This window comes from Pipistrellus hanaki, assembly GCF_964339955.1.
Source record: "Pipistrellus hanaki genome assembly, chromosome: 1".
NCBI lineage: Eukaryota > Metazoa > Chordata > Mammalia > Chiroptera > Vespertilionidae > Pipistrellus > Pipistrellus hanaki.
Window position 1 is genome coordinate 113,907,152 of NC_140503.1, and position 16,887 is coordinate 113,924,038.

The window sequence follows — 16,887 nt, forward strand, 5'->3', positions numbered from 1 at the left end:
CTTTTAACAAATTACTTAACCTCTAGATGTCACATTTTCAATGCAATTATAATAATAAAAAAGTATTATCACTATTTTAGAAGGGTTTGAAAGAATGATATGCCTAAAAAACATAAAATAAGTTGTAAATAATAATTAAATTTCTGAGCTCTAGCTATAAAATGTCCACATTACATTTTCAGAATAAGAGCATAAAATTTTATACCACTATTTCATGACTATATTGATGAATAAAATTCATCCTAAAAATCACATACAGTATACCCTTGATTTTGCAGACCTTCATTTAACATACTTCTGATTTAATGGGAAAAAGTTCCCATCCATATATCATATGTGAAATTAATATCATATTATGCAGAAATCCTAAACAAAATACTAGCAAATCAAATATAAGAGCATATAAAAGAAAAAAATCAAGTCAGTTCATTCCAGGGGCACAAGGATGGTTCAACATATGCAAATCAATAGGATACATCATTCATTTAAATCATTCAATAAAATAGTAATAAAGGGATAGTAACTCAACAAAATAAAGGCCGTATATGATAAACCCTCAGCTAATATCACACTCAATGATGAAAAACTGAAAGCTTTTCCTCTAAGATCAGGAACAAGGCAAGGATGTCCACTCTCACCACTTTTATTCAGCATAGTACTGGCAGTCCTAGCCAGAGCAATAAGGCCAGAGAAATAAATAAACAGCATCCAAATAAGGAAGGAAGATGTCAATTGTCACTTTTTGTGGACAATATGATTCTGTATATTGAAAACCCGAAAGACTCCACCAAAATAATTATTAGAAACAATTTATAGCCCTAGCTAGTTTGGCTTAGTGGATAGAGCATCATCCTGTAGACCAAAGGGTCCTGGGTTCGATTCTGGTTAGGGGCACATTCCAGGAGTTGTGGGCTCAATCCCCAGTAGGGGGCGTGCAGGAGGCAACTGATCAATGATTCTCTTCATTGATGTTTTTATCTCTCTCTCCCTCACCCTTCCTCTCTTAAATCAATAAAAAATATATTTTTAAAAAGAAACAATAAATAAATACAGTTAAATTGCAGCATACAAAATCAATGTGCAAAAATCCATCGCCTTCTTATATGCAAACAACAAAAGTTCAGAAAAAGAAATTAGAAAAAAAAATACCACATGATTCCCTTTGCAATGACAATCAAAATAATCAAATATCTAATAATAAAATTAACAAAGAATGTGAAAGACATATATACTAAAAAGTGCAAAGCATAATGAAAAGAGATTTAAAAAGGTACAATTAAGTGGGAAAATATCTGTGTTCGTGGATTAGAAAAATTAACATAATTAAAATGGCCATATTACACAAGACAATATACAGATTTAATGCAATCCCCATCAAATTCCCAATGTATTTTAAAAAAATACAATGAGAAATCATCAGATCTGTATGGAACCACAAAAGACCCCAAATAAAGCAAATAGAACAAAGAAAATAGAACAAAGCTGGAGGTATCATGCTATCTGATTTTAAAGTATACTACTGAGCTGCGATAATCAAAACAGCATGGCATTGGCAAAGAAACAGACACACACATCAATGGAACAGAATAGAGAGCCCAGCTATACAGTCACATGTATATGGACAGATAGTTTCAACAAAGGAGCCAGAAATGCACAATGTAGTACAGATAGCCTCTTCAATAAATGATTCTGGGAAAACTGAAAATCCACATGCAAAACAATGAAATGTACTCTAGTATGCCCCCATGTACAAAAATTAATCCAAAACGAATCAAATACCTAAATATAAGACCCTAAACAATGTCACATTGAAGAAAATATAGGTACCAAATTTATAGACCTTGGTTATAGAGAACATTTTATGAACTTTACTCCAAAGGCATGGGAAGTAAAGGGAAAAATAAATGAATGAGATTATATCAAACTAAAAGCTTCTGCGCAGCAAAAGAAACTGATGACAAAACAAAGTGTCAGCCAACCAGATGGGACATCATATTTGCAAACAGTAGCTCTGACAAAGGTTTACTTCCCAAAATATATAAATAACTCATAAAACTCAATCCCAAACAAATAAACAACCCAATCAAAATGGACAGAGGACCGGAAAATACTACATCTTTCCTAAGAAGACGTATGAACAACCAATCTATATTAATAATAGCCTAGGGCCCTCACGACCAGATAGATGACCAGTCACCAGAAAGTGGTGGAGGACCTCTGGGTCCTGCCCTCTGTGGCCCTCAGGCTCCTATCACAGCAAGTCTGGCAGCCTGGTGGGTGGGATGAGGCAGGCACAGAGAGCAGGGCCTGGCTGCCAGGTGCCAGGCTGCCAGGCTTGCAGACAGACAGCGGAGCCTGGTTGCCTGGCACTGGGGCCCACAAACAGACAGCAGGGTCTAACTGCCAGAAGCCGGGGCCTGCAGACAGACAGGAGGGGCCTGGCTGCCAGGCGCTGCGGTGAGCGAGCAGGACTGCATACAGCAGGGCCTGCAGGCTGCAGTGCACTAGCAGTCCAGCATCTGTGTGTGAGCTGCAGAAAAAACACCTTTTCTGATCGCTCATTGGTTAAGCTCCCGGTATGCCACTTGCAGTGTTCTTGGTAACTTGGGTAATAAGAATCCAAGAAGGTGATCTAGGGTTTTTTCACTTCACTCCTGGAGGAAAAAATAAAGGTGTGCTGCTGGAGGGGATAAGAAATGTCATGTCCTACCCTAGCCTGTTTTGCTCAGTGGATAGAGCCTCGGCCTGCCAACTGCAGGGTCCAGGTTCAATTCTGATCAAGGACATGCATCTAGGTTGCAGACTCCTCCCTGGCCGGGGCCAAGTGAGGGCTCATGCAAGAGGTAACCAATCAAAGTGTTCCTCTCTCATTGATGTTTCTCTATCTTTCCCTCTCTCTTCCATGTTCTCTAAAAATCAATGGAAAAATATACTCAGGTGAGGAAATGAAAGAAAAGGAAGGAAGAAAAGAAGGAAGGAAGGAAGGAAGGAAGGAAGGAAGGAAGGAAGGAAGGAAGGAAGGAAGGAAGGCAGGCCATATCCTATGGAAGAGACATCTTGAAAATGCCTTAAAAAATTGTCATTTTTTTGTGGTGAAGGGACTGAAGTCCATGTTGATGAAAACACCTTGGTGGCTGTGGCAGCCGGCAGTGGCAGCAGCAGCGGGGTGATGGGGGTGGTGCCTTCTCCTAATAAGCCCCATCACCTCCTGCAGAGGGAGGCCAGATTGCAGCTTAGGCTCAAGCAGGCTTAGGTCATCAGTAGGATATCCCCTGAGTGTTCCCATATTGGAGAGGATACAGATCAGGCTGAGGGAAATCCCTCCCTTGACACATTTCGTGCACTGGGACTCTAGTAGATATATAAATAGATGTTCAACTTCACTGGCAATTAGGAAAATGCAAATCAAAACTACCTCATGAGATACTACCTCATACCTGTTACAGTGGCCATTATAAACAAAACAAGCAATAACAAGTGTTGGAGAGGTTTGAGAAAAAGGGGAGTCCTCATTCACTGCTGGTGGGAATATAGAATGGTAACACCACTATGGAAAGCAGCTTGGCAATTCATCAAAAAATTAAGAAAAGAGATACCATATGACCCAGCAATAAAAGTATACTTTTATGACCCATAATTCTTTTTAAGTATACTAGTATACCTGAAAACCTCCAAATCATGAATTCCCAAAGGTGTATGTATTCCTATGTTCACTGCCGTATTATTCAAGGTGGCCAAGGCATGTTCAAAACCAAAGTGTCCCGGACAAAGAAGATGTGGTACATATACACAATGGGATACTACTCAGCCATAAGAAAGGATGAAATATACCATCATTTGCAATGACATGGATAGACCTCGAGAATATTGCGCTAAGTGAAATAAGTCAGTTAGAAAAAGCTAAGAAACATTTGATTTCATTCGTATGTGGGACATAAAACTGAAATTTGTGAACATAAACAGCAGTGTGGTGGCTGCCAGAGGGAAGGGTGTGGGAGGTGATGGAGGCCCTAATATACGGTGATGGGAAAAATTCTGACTTGGGTGGTGGGCACACAGTGCAATATAGAGATCTTATAACATAGAAACCCATGCCTGAAACTATACGATCATATTAAACATCACTCCAATGAATTTAATAAAAAAGGAAAAAAATAAAATTAACACCCTGTTCATTTTAAAATGCTTTTAACCAATATTTGCTATTGATTAAATTAACAAGTTGGGCTTTCTTTTGTTTTTAATGCCCTGTTATTTTTTACAAATTTTAGTGAATAGGCCATAAGTTAGAAAAAAGCATTATTGCAATTTTGTGACATAAATAAATATTACGTATCTACAACCATAGTCTAAATATTTAAATCCAAGAGTTTTAAACAATGTTTGGCTAATGCATGTGATCCCACTGCATTTCCGGTGGCAATTTGTGTGGAGGAGTGACTTTCTGCAGAGTTTTAAGGCATGCCAGTGATGTTCCCACCTGTGCTGAGCCACGCCTCCACGTGTGCTTTCATTTTCTCCCATTGACTGGTGAATGTGTGCCATTATTAGATCTATTCAGTATAAACAAAATTACTGTAATACATATAGAAAACTTTTCTGTTAAATTAAACTATACATACATACTTAATTTTAATTACACAAAAGTGACTGCAGAAAAAAATAAACACCTCTGATTTCTTAAAAATAAATATTTCTTTTATTAGACTAAAATATTATTCTTCTTGAAATATGTTGTTTTTGAAAGATAAAACTCATGGATTTTTATAGCTCTTTTTGTAAAATTTGAGAAGATATAATTGTATGACCCATAATTCTTTTTAAAATTTTTGTCCTTATTTTCCAAAGATACATTTTTAGGGAAGAATAACAAGTGATTTTGCATACATACTAGTTATATATCAGACTGGTAAATGAAGACTGGCATGTTTACAAATAGCCTCATCTAACTAGTTAATAGTTAAGAGTTAGTCATATTTTTTTATGATTTTTATTTTTTATAAATCTTTATTTTATAAAGTATTACATTTGTCCCCTTTTTCCCCCCATTGACCCCTCCTTGGCTCCCTGCCACTCTCCTCACACCCTCACCCCAGGCCTTCCCCACCCTATTATCTGTGTCCTTATGTTATGCATACATACATACAATTTCTTTGGCTGATCTTGTCTCTACCATTCCTCTGAGATTCCACTGTAGTCTTACTTTTTATAAATATCTATGTTGGCAACCCAACAACCACCTCAGCCTGCTGGGGTATTCAGTAAATATAAATACTTACAATTAAAAAATTATCTTGTGGCCAAAACCGGATTGGCTCAGCGGTAGAGCGTCGGTCTGCGGACTGAAAGGTCCCAGGTTTGATTCCGGTCAGGGGCATGTACGTTGGTTGCGGGCACATCCCCGGTAGGGGGTGTGCAAGAGGCAGCTCGTCGATGTTTCTCTCTCATCGACGTTTCTAGCTCTCTATCTCTCTCCCTTCCTCTCTGTAAAAAATCAATAATATATATATATATTTAAAAAAAATTATCTTGTGATTCAGTGGTTTAGTATTGACCTATGAACCAGGAGGTTATAGTTTGATTCCCAGTCAGGGCATATACGTGGGTTGTGGGCTCGACCTCCAATATGGGGCATGTAGGAGGTAGCTGATCAATGCTTCTCTCTCATCATTGATGTTTGTGTATATATATATATATATATATATATATATATATATATATATATATATATATATTTCCCTTCCTCCCTGAAATTAATAAAAATAATTTTTTAAAAAATATCTCATTTAAACAAGAAGTTAAAAAGTAATCTACAGGAAAAAATAAAATAGAAACTTAATAGGATAATTTTAGAAAACTGAAACCACATTTAGTAACCATTCAAATGTATAATAAGTTCAAAAATGTTTATGCAACTATTCAACTACTAGTAAATATTGAACTGAAAGGATATCATGTTATAAATATACCATATCAGTTGTATCTAATGTCAAGTTTTAAAGTGCTTTTATGAAAGTCAATTTTCATAGGACATTCTTTATGTGCTATAATGATGCTATCATTTACATGCACTACGCATTGCATCCTCATGTGGCTCATTTTTAGATAAGTAGGCTTAGGCAAAAGTAACATCAAGTGACCTAGGTTACTGTCCCATGACACAGACAGCCAGGGGTCAATAGAATGGATGGAATTTAATTCAGGTCCATTTGATTCCTTTGTCTGTGTTGTATGCATCACCCATGGATCCAGATAATTGCAGAATTTGCTTTGAATGGCTATCTATTGTACCTTCTGCCTATTATCACTAGCTAGCAAGATTTTTGTGGAGCTATAATTTATGTAGTTTTTATTATGTGAATAATTATTTTGTATCCTTTACATTTTAGAAAATTATAAAATTCAAAAATCTTTTCAAATTATATCACTTTTCTTCACAGCATACCCCTTTTAAAAGCACTAGGTGCCAATTTGAGCGGTGCAAATTAACAGAGAGCTTCATTTCATCCAAAAGTTGAATTTAACTATGATGAAGCTGGGAATCTTAGGTTCACTTTCCCTCCTTATTTCATAAATAAATTTTAAAACATACACATCACACATTTCATTTCTTAAAAACCTTTATGATAGTAAAGACAAATAATTGTTAAAGTATAATTGGTAATCTTTCTCTAAAATGTAAATAAATAATGAAACTAGGTTCTATTTGTTATCAGTTGAATTGAATGTATAGCTCAACTTTTGTTGACTTTGTATAATATGTTTAGTAGGTAAAGTCATATGAAAAAGTCAAATAAAATATAATACCTCCATTTATTATGTCCTGTTACTTGTATAAAATATAACTCTAGATACATAAAATAGTAATATTTTCATGTTTATATCATTGTAACATTGTTATTGTTTTCAGAAAAGATAATACCCAACTTTGAGCTCAATGGTCTCTTATATAATTTTTTTTTAAGATCTACGTAGTTTCATATACTTAGGCAGTATAAATATACATAGGGACACCTAACAATAGACAATAATAGTTCAAATTCACAATGAGACATGCAGCATTAACATAGTGCTGTAATCCATTTTGCGTGTGCGTGTGTGTGTGTGTGTGTGTGTGTGTGTGTTTGTGTGTGAAAGAGAGAGGTCAACTGTGATGAGGAGTACAGAATTCATATTACTGATATTATTTCAGTAATCCAACTGTAGATCTAGTGAAGAATTTCTAAGAGGCTCTGCTCTCTGAATTTCAATAATAATGAACAAATTGATTTCCTGCTATGAAATAACATTTGAATTCTGTCACAGCTGAATATATGTTTTCTTTGGGCCTGACCATTACATTGTATTTAAAAATAAAACATTCTGGCTTGTAATTAAGCTTTTCTGAATAAAGATTTATCTCCATTTTCTATAAATTTAAACCTAAAAATTAATTATGAGGAAATTCATGGAATTGTATAATATTAATGTCTTACTTAATGGTCTTTACTTGACCACAAGTAAAACATTTTCCATTTGTTTATTCATATGTAAATGATAACAAAGAAGCCATTTTCACTTATACTCAGTTTTTTCCTAAAGTAATGCCAATGAAAGCACTCAGGAAAACAATCTAGCCCTAGCCCATTTTGCTCAGTGGATAGAGCATTAGCCTGTTGACCCAAGGGTCCCAAGTTCCATTCTGGACAAGGGTACTACCTTGATTGCAGGCTACTCCCTGGACCGGGCCCTGGTTTGGGTACATGTTGGAGGTAACCGATCAATGTGTTTTTCTCACATAGATATTTCTTTCTGTCTTTACCTCTCTCTTCCACTCTCTCAAAAAAATCAATGGAAAGATATCCTTAGGTGAGGATTTAAAAGAAAAGAAAGAAAAGAAGACAATCTAATAAAACTATTTTATACATGAAAGCTCTGAAAACATTTAAAATCCATCAAATATAAAAATACTAAAATTAAAAGAGCCAAAAGAAAATTAACTTTTGACAAGTAAGAATATAAAGGAAAATTATATTGTTTTTTTTCCACTAGGCAACCATTATCCAGAAAAATTATTTTCTCCTACTGATTTCCGTTGTGAAAAAACAAGTTTATTTGCTTTCAAATAAATATAATAGTTTAATATTTGTATCTTATGATCTGTTCAGGAAATACAAAATATAGTAAACTAGATTATTATGCATAATAATTCTAAAAAAAGTATATTAATAATTCAGTAAAAACATCCCTTTGTGTTGTCTTCCTAAAGATCACTGCCTATTTTAGATGCATTTTGAGATGCATTTTTTACATGCATTTAAGAACTTGTTCTTAATAATATGGTGATTAAATGTCATAGATATGTGTGAGATTATCTTGCCTTTTCACTTGCTGCATTTTTAATGGAACATTCCCAACATTAAAATATGCTCAATGGATATATTCCTGGAGGTGGGATTTTTAGGTGAAATGGAAGTTCATTTTTAATTTTTTGAGGCAACTCCATACTGTTTCCACAGTGGCTGCACCAATCTGCATTTCCACCAGCAGTGCACGAGGGTTCCTTTTCCTCTGCACCCTGGCCAGAACTTGTCACTTGTTGATTTGTTGATGATAGTCATTCTGACTTTTCTCAGAAATTCCTTATAGCAATCCCCTATCTTGTAGAGCTGGCTTGGTGGTGATGAACTCCTTTAACTTTTTTGTTTGTTTGTTTGTTTTGGAATCTTTTTATTTGACTGTCTATTTTGAATGATAACCTGAAATCAGAAATAGCAATCAGAAAAGATATATGCACTCTATATTCATAGCAGCACAATCTACATTAGCTAAGATTTGGAAAATGCGTAAGGGCCCATGAGTAGATGAGTGGACTAGAAAACAGCCTAAGACAGAAACCTACTTCTACGCAATGAAATACTATGCTGCTATAAAAAAGAAGAAATTCTTACCATTTGCAGCAGCATGGATGGACATGGAGAGCATCATGCTAAGCGAAATAAGCCAATTAGAGAAAGATAAATATCATATGATATCACTCATTTGTAGAATATAATCAACAACATAAACTAATGAACAAAAATAGAGCCAGAGGGGGAAATATTCTTGAATATAATAGAAGTAATGCTATTATTTGCAGATCTTTAATATTTCCTACAACTTTTGTGATATCATACTCTGTTAGTAGAGTTTTCGTAATATTATTATACTTAAAACACTTTTTTTCTTGAAATTTAAAATTTTATTGCATGTAATATTATTATGTATAAGATAATCTTTCTTGAATAATTGATGTTTATTGCATATAACATTATTATATTTAAAATCATTTTTCTTGAAATAAAAAAAATATGCTCAATGCTCTTCTTTTTAAAACAAACAAAAACCTTCCTCTTGATCCCAGATTTTGCTCCAGAACTCTGCTAGTCTTCCCTAACTTTTATTTATTTTATTTTCACTGAGATTATGTTATTTCAAAATAATATCAAGAAGACAGAAAAAACTTTTTGATGTAATTGTAATTACTATTTCCTGCTCCTGGAAGATGTGTAATATGTGTAATATGCATATGCATTGAAATGAAGATATATATATATTAATTAATCCCATCCAAACTCTCTAAAGTGTGTTTTTCTCAGCTATTCTTTTTGTTTTTGCAAGATTTTTTTTTTTACCACTAGTTGGAAATAATAATTTGTTTAAAGTGCTCTTTCTAATTTCTTATTTCAAGAGGAAAAGTCATTAACACAGTAAAGTTGGCATTGTCTGAACAATTGACCCATCTTTTCCTCCTTCTTTCCTTTCCTTAAAGGGTTATTGAATATACTCTGAGAAGTACATGCTGAGGATGCAGAGCAAAATCACACACATTTCCTGCTGTCAAGAAGTTTATTATCTGCTTAAGAAAACCATTTTAAAGTTTTAAGCTAGAATATGACTATCATTTCAGAATGATTCTCCTAACAACTTTGCAAAAGATAAAGGCAAGTGGGGATATAGGGTGGTCAGTTTAGTGCCTATATAAATGAGTTAGGAAAATATAATGCAGAAGACATGGGGGACAGAATAAGGAAGAAGCATTCTGGGGATGGGGGGAAGAAAAGATGAGCATGTATAAATACTGGAATCTGAAAGTGGGCAGAGTAGGAAACAGCCTAAGACAGAAACCTGCTTTTAATACTTAGAAATGTAAGAGGGAACATGATCAAGGAGTATCCTGAAAGCCAATGGAGATGAATGTCAACAGGATCTACAGTGTTAACTAAAGTAGGATGAGTAAGGTAAGGCAAGCACCATAATATTTCATTCAACTGGGGATGTTGTTGACAGTTTTCAGAGGTAGTTGTGGTGTTTGATGTTTTAGGCCTGGTTAACGTATTTTAAACAGTAGGTGGTGGGTGAGAAAATGAAGATAGCATGGTACGTGTCAGAAGAAAGGCCAGTAGAGAAGCAGAAATAATATTCTTTCCTTAGGAAGAGATGAGAGAAATGGGATGTTTGTAAAGCAAATATTAGCAACCTTATAAAGAAAAATTAACCGAGTTGCCATTTATTCAATATCTCTTTTATTTATTCCTATGCTGTATACTATTGTGTTCTGATTGCTGGAAGCAACATTCGTGGAGCAATGAACAAGAAGAGGTCATTGTTTTCATTAGAAGGATTAAGAATAAAAGTTAATGAAATAGATAATTTCAGAAACTGGTAACTTCTGTGGGGAAATGTTGTAGAACTTGATTGGGAAGTAGGAGGATAGGTCACTTTGGTGATATCTGTAGGACTTAATGGGGAGATGAAATGTGAAATGTCTGGATGAGCAGGAGGTTTTGTGTGGGCATTCCAGCGCTGGAGCAAAGTTGGCATGTGTGAGGAACAAATAAAAGTCAATTTTAAAGGAATAAGATCTGATCTATATTTTTAGAGATTCTCTTATTTCCATAGTTTTTCATTTATTTTTGCTAATATTCATTCACCAAGACCTTTATATATGTCAACACTAGGAGCTGTGTACACATGAACTGAGGGAATAATTTTTTACTATTTGCTCAGCTACTTACAAGTTTAGTGAAAGAAAATGTATTAAAACTTTCCAATAAAAACTCTTATTTCACTAAAAATACCTATCACTACTGAAGGGTCACTAAAGTAGAAACAATTGTCTAATACAAAGACCATCCTATCCCCAGTTCAATGAAAAAAAAATCTGTGATGCCCTAAAGTAGGGGTGTCGAACTCAATCAGAGAAGGGGCCAAAATCTAAAATCCAGCCTAAATCACGGGCCGAATGGTTTACTGAACAGTCATAAACTGACAATGTCATAATCTGACAGCGGAGTGCAGTGATGACAGCGCGGTGCGGGCCACATTGCAAGGCCTGGCAGGCTGGATTTGGCCCGCGGGCCTTGTGTTTGACACATGTGCCCTAAAGTGATAAAACCGTAGGGAAAAAAAATGTTGTTTCCTTATTGCTTCCAGTCTAGGTCTACTGTCATTTTTGGACAAAAAACACTAGCCCTTTCTTCTTGATTATCTTTAAAAGATGGATATAATGAAAACCAACAGCTATTTACTGCTTTATATGTCTCTTTATTTTTTTTTTACAATCAAATTATGTTTCTTCTGAAAAACACTTTCATTTTTTATTAATGCACGTTGCTTGCAAATTTAAAAAAATATTTTTGAACCATTCAATGCTCCTAATTTCTCTACCATCCCATTTCTCAGTTTCAACTTAAGAATTTCAGTTTGAATACATTCCCTTTTAATGCTTGAATTATCCATTCCTCACTTCATTTTGTCCCTCTAATCAGATTGGAAAATATATATAAAAGCTGCCAGTGATTTACATTTCATTACTCCCAAGAAATTTTCTGTCTTTTTTTTATTTCATTTTATTACAGAGCAAAATTTATTATACTTGGTTGTTTCTTACTTCATGATAACTGTGGTAACCATGCAGAATGGACTTGTGGACCAGCTGTAAGAGTGAAAGTGTCATTTTTACTCCCTTAGCTCGTGCTCATCTTGAAAGAACCCCGGACTACAACTGAGGAAGGCAAAGGGGCAGAATCTAGCCATGTGTTACTTACTAGTACATGGGACTCCTCTAACAGCCATCTTTGCTCCATGTTATGTCAGTTCCATTTCACAGTCTGACAGCTCCCCTTGTATAAACCTGATTCCACCACTTTTTGTTTTAAAAACTTACTTTTCCAAAACTTTGTGAGCCTCTAACTTCATCTCAGTGACTATTTCCTAGAGAATCAAACCTGCATCTGTATGTAATTCGCCTTCCCCCTATCCATTAGTGTGCTTACTGTATTGAACTGGCCCTTCAGAGCTGATATTTATATTTGTGTGTATTTTGTGAGCCATTTGTTAAACATAGCCACTATAAAATTAAATTATATAAACTTATAATAAACCAATAACATTAGAAAACATGAGTACTGAGCACATATTAGTCCTACATGGTTTACTACATTTTCCTGTTATGCCTTTTAGATTATTTAGGTCCACTGTGCATGTATGTGGAAGTGCTCTATAATGTCCAATGGCATGTCTCTTCCCAACTCCACCTTCAGGGACATCACTTTTACTTTAAAGTAAGCCATAGTGAGAGTGCTGAAGCAATAGGGATTGATATGCATATCAGCTCCCCTGCCCCTCTGCAAGTCGGTTGTTAAATATTTGCCAGCACATCAATGCTCCAGACGGATTCTTCTCAGCTTCCTTTTTGGCTTCCCTCTTCTAGCAGCCTTCTAAATGTATTCTAAGACTCTGGCTTTTGCCCTCCTCCATAGCTCTGCTTTTATGTTAGAGCTTCCATATAACTCCATGATAGATGATGATAGATGATAAATAGATAGATAGATAGATAGATAGATAGATAGATAGATAGATAGATACGTAGATGATAGATAGATGATAGATAGATAGATGGATGTTAGATAGAGATAATAAACTTTCTAAAGCAAAATTCAAGCAATCCCTAGCAGCTCTGAAGAATGCTTCTGCCCTGGGATGGTAGCACCTGAGTGATGCACCAAAGCATCTATGAATGTTACTTGGATATGCCAAGTTTGTTACCAAGTTTGTTGCCCCTCCTTGAAAGATGCCATGGCTTTCTTGGCTTTCTTAACTAATTAGTGCCAGCTCCTCTTTACCCTAATGTTACTTCTTTTCATTATCTTTGATTATATGGTCATATTATAGAAAGCATTGCTTATTTTCTGGTGTGTTTTTTCCTATCCTATCTAATAAAAGAGTAATATGCAAACAAACCATCACTCTGCTATACCCACAAGCCATGCCCACAAGCCATGCCCACCAGCCAATCAGGAGCAAATATGCAAATAAACCCAACTAAGTTGGCTACAGCCAGAAAGAGCAGGAGGAAAGATTGGGTTTCCCCAGCAATGGAGGAAGCCAAGCTTTTCACCTGTTCTTGCTGGCGTAGGCTTCCACTAAAGACTACAAAGTTTCAATGAAAGAAGATATATAAATCCAAACAGAAATGGTGCCGGCATAGAGCAAGCAAAAGGCTTGGCTCTGCTCCAGACTACAAAGTTTCAATTGTAGAAGATAAATAAACCCCAGATACCAGGGCATCTGCTTTGGTCACCAGAGGGAGTGGCTGGCCTGCATATCACCACAAGCCCCTTTCCCAGGCCACCCACAGGGACCCCACCCTGATCTGGGACACCCTTTAGGGCAAACCAGCCATCCCCCACCCATGCACCAGGCCTCTATCTAATCTAATAAAAGAGTAATATGCAGATTGACCATCACTCCAACACACAAGATGGCTGCCTCCATGTGGAAACAAGATTGCCACCACAAGATGGCCAGCAGGGAAGGGCAGTTGAGAGGGACCAGGCCTGCAGGGAGAGCAGTTGGGGAGAACCAGGCCTGCAATGGAGGGCAGTTAGGGGCAAACAGGCTGGTAAGGGAGCAGTTAGGCATCAATCAGGCTGGCAGGGGAGTGGTTAGGGCGTGATCAGGTAGGCAGGCAGTAGTGGTTAGGGGCAATCAGGAAGGCAGGCAGGTGAGCAGTTGGGAGCCAGCAGTCCTGGATTGTGAGAGGAATGTTCCAGATTGGAGAGGGTACAGGCTGGGCTTCGGGACAACCCTCCTCCCCCCATTCACGAATTCCATGCACTGAGCCTCTAGTAGAATAATAATAATAATACAACAACTTTAAAGGTAGGGCCTGTAAATTATTTACTATATCTCTCCAATGCCTAGATGAATCCATGGACAATGTTAAAAAGTCAAAACTATGTATTCTATAACTAATAAATAAAAGTGTTACAGAAGCATTTGCCTAAAAAAAATCTATTACTTGACAGCATAGGTATTAGCCTGCTGTACTTGACACAGAAAATTAAGTACATTGTTACTGAACCATGAACCAAGTAGAGGTTTGACATCATCAATAAAATGTTTATTAATAGTGACACTGCTCTAGATTTTTAAAATATGTGTATGCAAACCCAATAATTATGTTCATTCAAAGTTATGCATTGTGATTTACAGAAATGAAAACAAAAGCTTTCTACAAAGAAATTATTTGTCTCTAAAGATTATTTTCTTCCATTCCCTTTGATTTTCTGATAAAATTAATGGGTTTAGACATGTTGAACTGGATTCCTGAGACAAACTACAAGAATTAATCTGGAAAATGTAGAGCACAATTTCTCACAATTCCATAGTTTTTCTTTGCCAGTTAACTCTACATGTCATGTGAGGTAATGGAAATTGTTTCAGAGTATTGAAGATTATTTTATTCATGTAATGCTTATAGATTTGTACTAGCAGAAATATAGTTAATGTTAGAATAGTCTGATATGTTCTAACTGCCATAATTGCCTTGAAACTAGCATAGCTTGAAACGGTTATCAGCCAGTCAAATTGTTTCATTTGTTTTTGCTATGCTCCATTGGGCATCCTACTACCTTTTAGTTGATATCAACTTGAAAATATGCCATTTAGCAGTTCAAGAAAAGAACTGATCTCTTATGAAGGTTATCTCCAGGGAGAGAGAAAGATTTAGGGCACTACAAATCAATAAGCAAGTAGTTTCTATAATATGATACAAATTACATGACTTATGTTTAACTATATTATTTTTTCAGATAGGAGTTTCATATTGCTATAAAAACAATGCAAATACTTTGATATGCCACACTGATACATATATGAGATATCTTAATAGGTATTTTTAATATATATTATCACTGAGAAATAAAATATAGAATGAAGGAGAGGTTTATACTAGTGCTCAATTCCCAAGGCAGTGTCTTCAATGTAGGGTGGTTCTGTTGACAAAATATTGTATTTTGCTCTGAGATTTTTGAGTATTTTAAATGCCATTCTATACTTCATGTATATTATCATGTTGATTTTTTTGTACAGTGAACAATCAAAAACTCATAAATTTATAATTTCACAGGACAAATCATTTTAATGTGGATAGAACACATTAAAATAATGAATTAGTGAAAATTTCAAAGGCACAATTAATGAATAACAGTTCATGTTATGGACTCAAAGTCGTATTCTTTTTTTTCCTCTGTCCTTTTTTCACTTCTTCAAAGTTTTATTCTAAGGCTATAGTATAAAGAGTTCTTTGTAAAATTGTTTAATATTTATTAATGTATTATTTATATTCTTAATATAAAGGGAATTCTAGCCTCATTGGGATATATAAATATGTAAATATTAGAGGTCCAATGCACAAAATTTGTGCACACAGGAGGAGGGGGTGTTCCTCAGCCCGGCCTGCACCCTCTCTCAGTCAGAGACCCCTCGGGATGTCCACCTGCCCGTGGGCCTAAGGACAGTTGGAAATCCTTCTCCCAGTCCAGAACCCCTCATTCTTTATCACCTCGCTGGTCCTGACCACTGCTGAGAAACTTGGACTCCTTCCTCTGCAGTCACACAACTGTCACATACCAGGCAGCCACTCAGAAATATCTTGGCATCAGCCAACTTATGGAATTCTCCCTTCCCTCTGTTATCCTGAACCAGACTCCAGATGTTAACTGTGGCATTCTCTTGGTCATCAGTTTTTGTTTTGTTTCGTTTTGTTTTGTTTTCCCAAAAGTTATAAAGTATATATGAATATAAAACACAAAGATGCAGACTCCTTTGTAGGAACAGGGAAGAAAGGGGTGGTTAAGCAAGGCACAGGGAACTGCAGCAAGCACCAGCTGTCGGGAGGGCCAAGAGAGAGAGGAGGTTGTCACTGGGGCTGAGGCTCCAGCCATTGCTGGGGAAATAGGGATCCCCTCTGAGAGCCACGTTCTGAGACTGAACTGATTGGTCAAGCTGAGGCAGAGGTGAGTGGCCATATCAGCCATCTTTGGTTCTGTTCTCACCCCAGCTCTGTTGTAAAACCCCAGAACCCTGGATTCCAAAAGCCCATCCAGAGCAGAGGCCCTGAAAAGGGGCGAGAGGAAGTGAGTATGGCGAGTTTGAAAGCCAATATGCCTGTGTGCTGAGGGATGGCTGGAGACAGTGGTGAGAGGAAGGGCTCTCATACACAGAGGTAGCAGGGGAAGGGCTCTCGGACATACCGTTCTGTGGGGCCAGAGTGGAGGAGGCCAGGGGAGTAGGGTAGGAATGGGGCACCATGGCCCCAGCCTCTTAGGCATCCCAGTCTGTCCTCTGTAGTATACACGGAGGAAAGGGCTGCCTCTGAGGGGTACTGGGTGAGGTGATAGTTTTCACCCTGAGATGCCGTCTAACTGGTGATGGCAGAGGGCCCAGTGCCTCCTCTCTTCTCAGCTATTTTATATTATTTAGGGAAGTATTTTGCAAGAGAAATATATAGAAGTGCTGCACTCTTCATAATGGGCTGAATAGCCCTAATATATCTCAATTTCATTGTGGATTTAAAATAAT

General features: G+C 36.5%; 1 pseudogene across 1 annotated transcript in view; it reads right to left on the reverse strand.

Annotated features, from left to right (window-relative positions):
- LOC311620764 (nuclear prelamin A recognition factor-like) overlaps positions 1-16,617 on the reverse strand; it is an 869,153-nt pseudogene extending 852,536 nt beyond the window's left edge. Inside the window, exons 1-2 of the transcript in view lie at positions 16,526-16,617; positions 15,889-16,129 (exon numbers count right to left, since the gene is read on the reverse strand). The product of the transcript in view is annotated as a nuclear prelamin A recognition factor-like (transcript). The remainder of the gene's footprint in view (positions 1-15,888; positions 16,130-16,525) is intronic.
- Between the last annotated feature and the right edge of the window lie 270 nt (positions 16,618-16,887).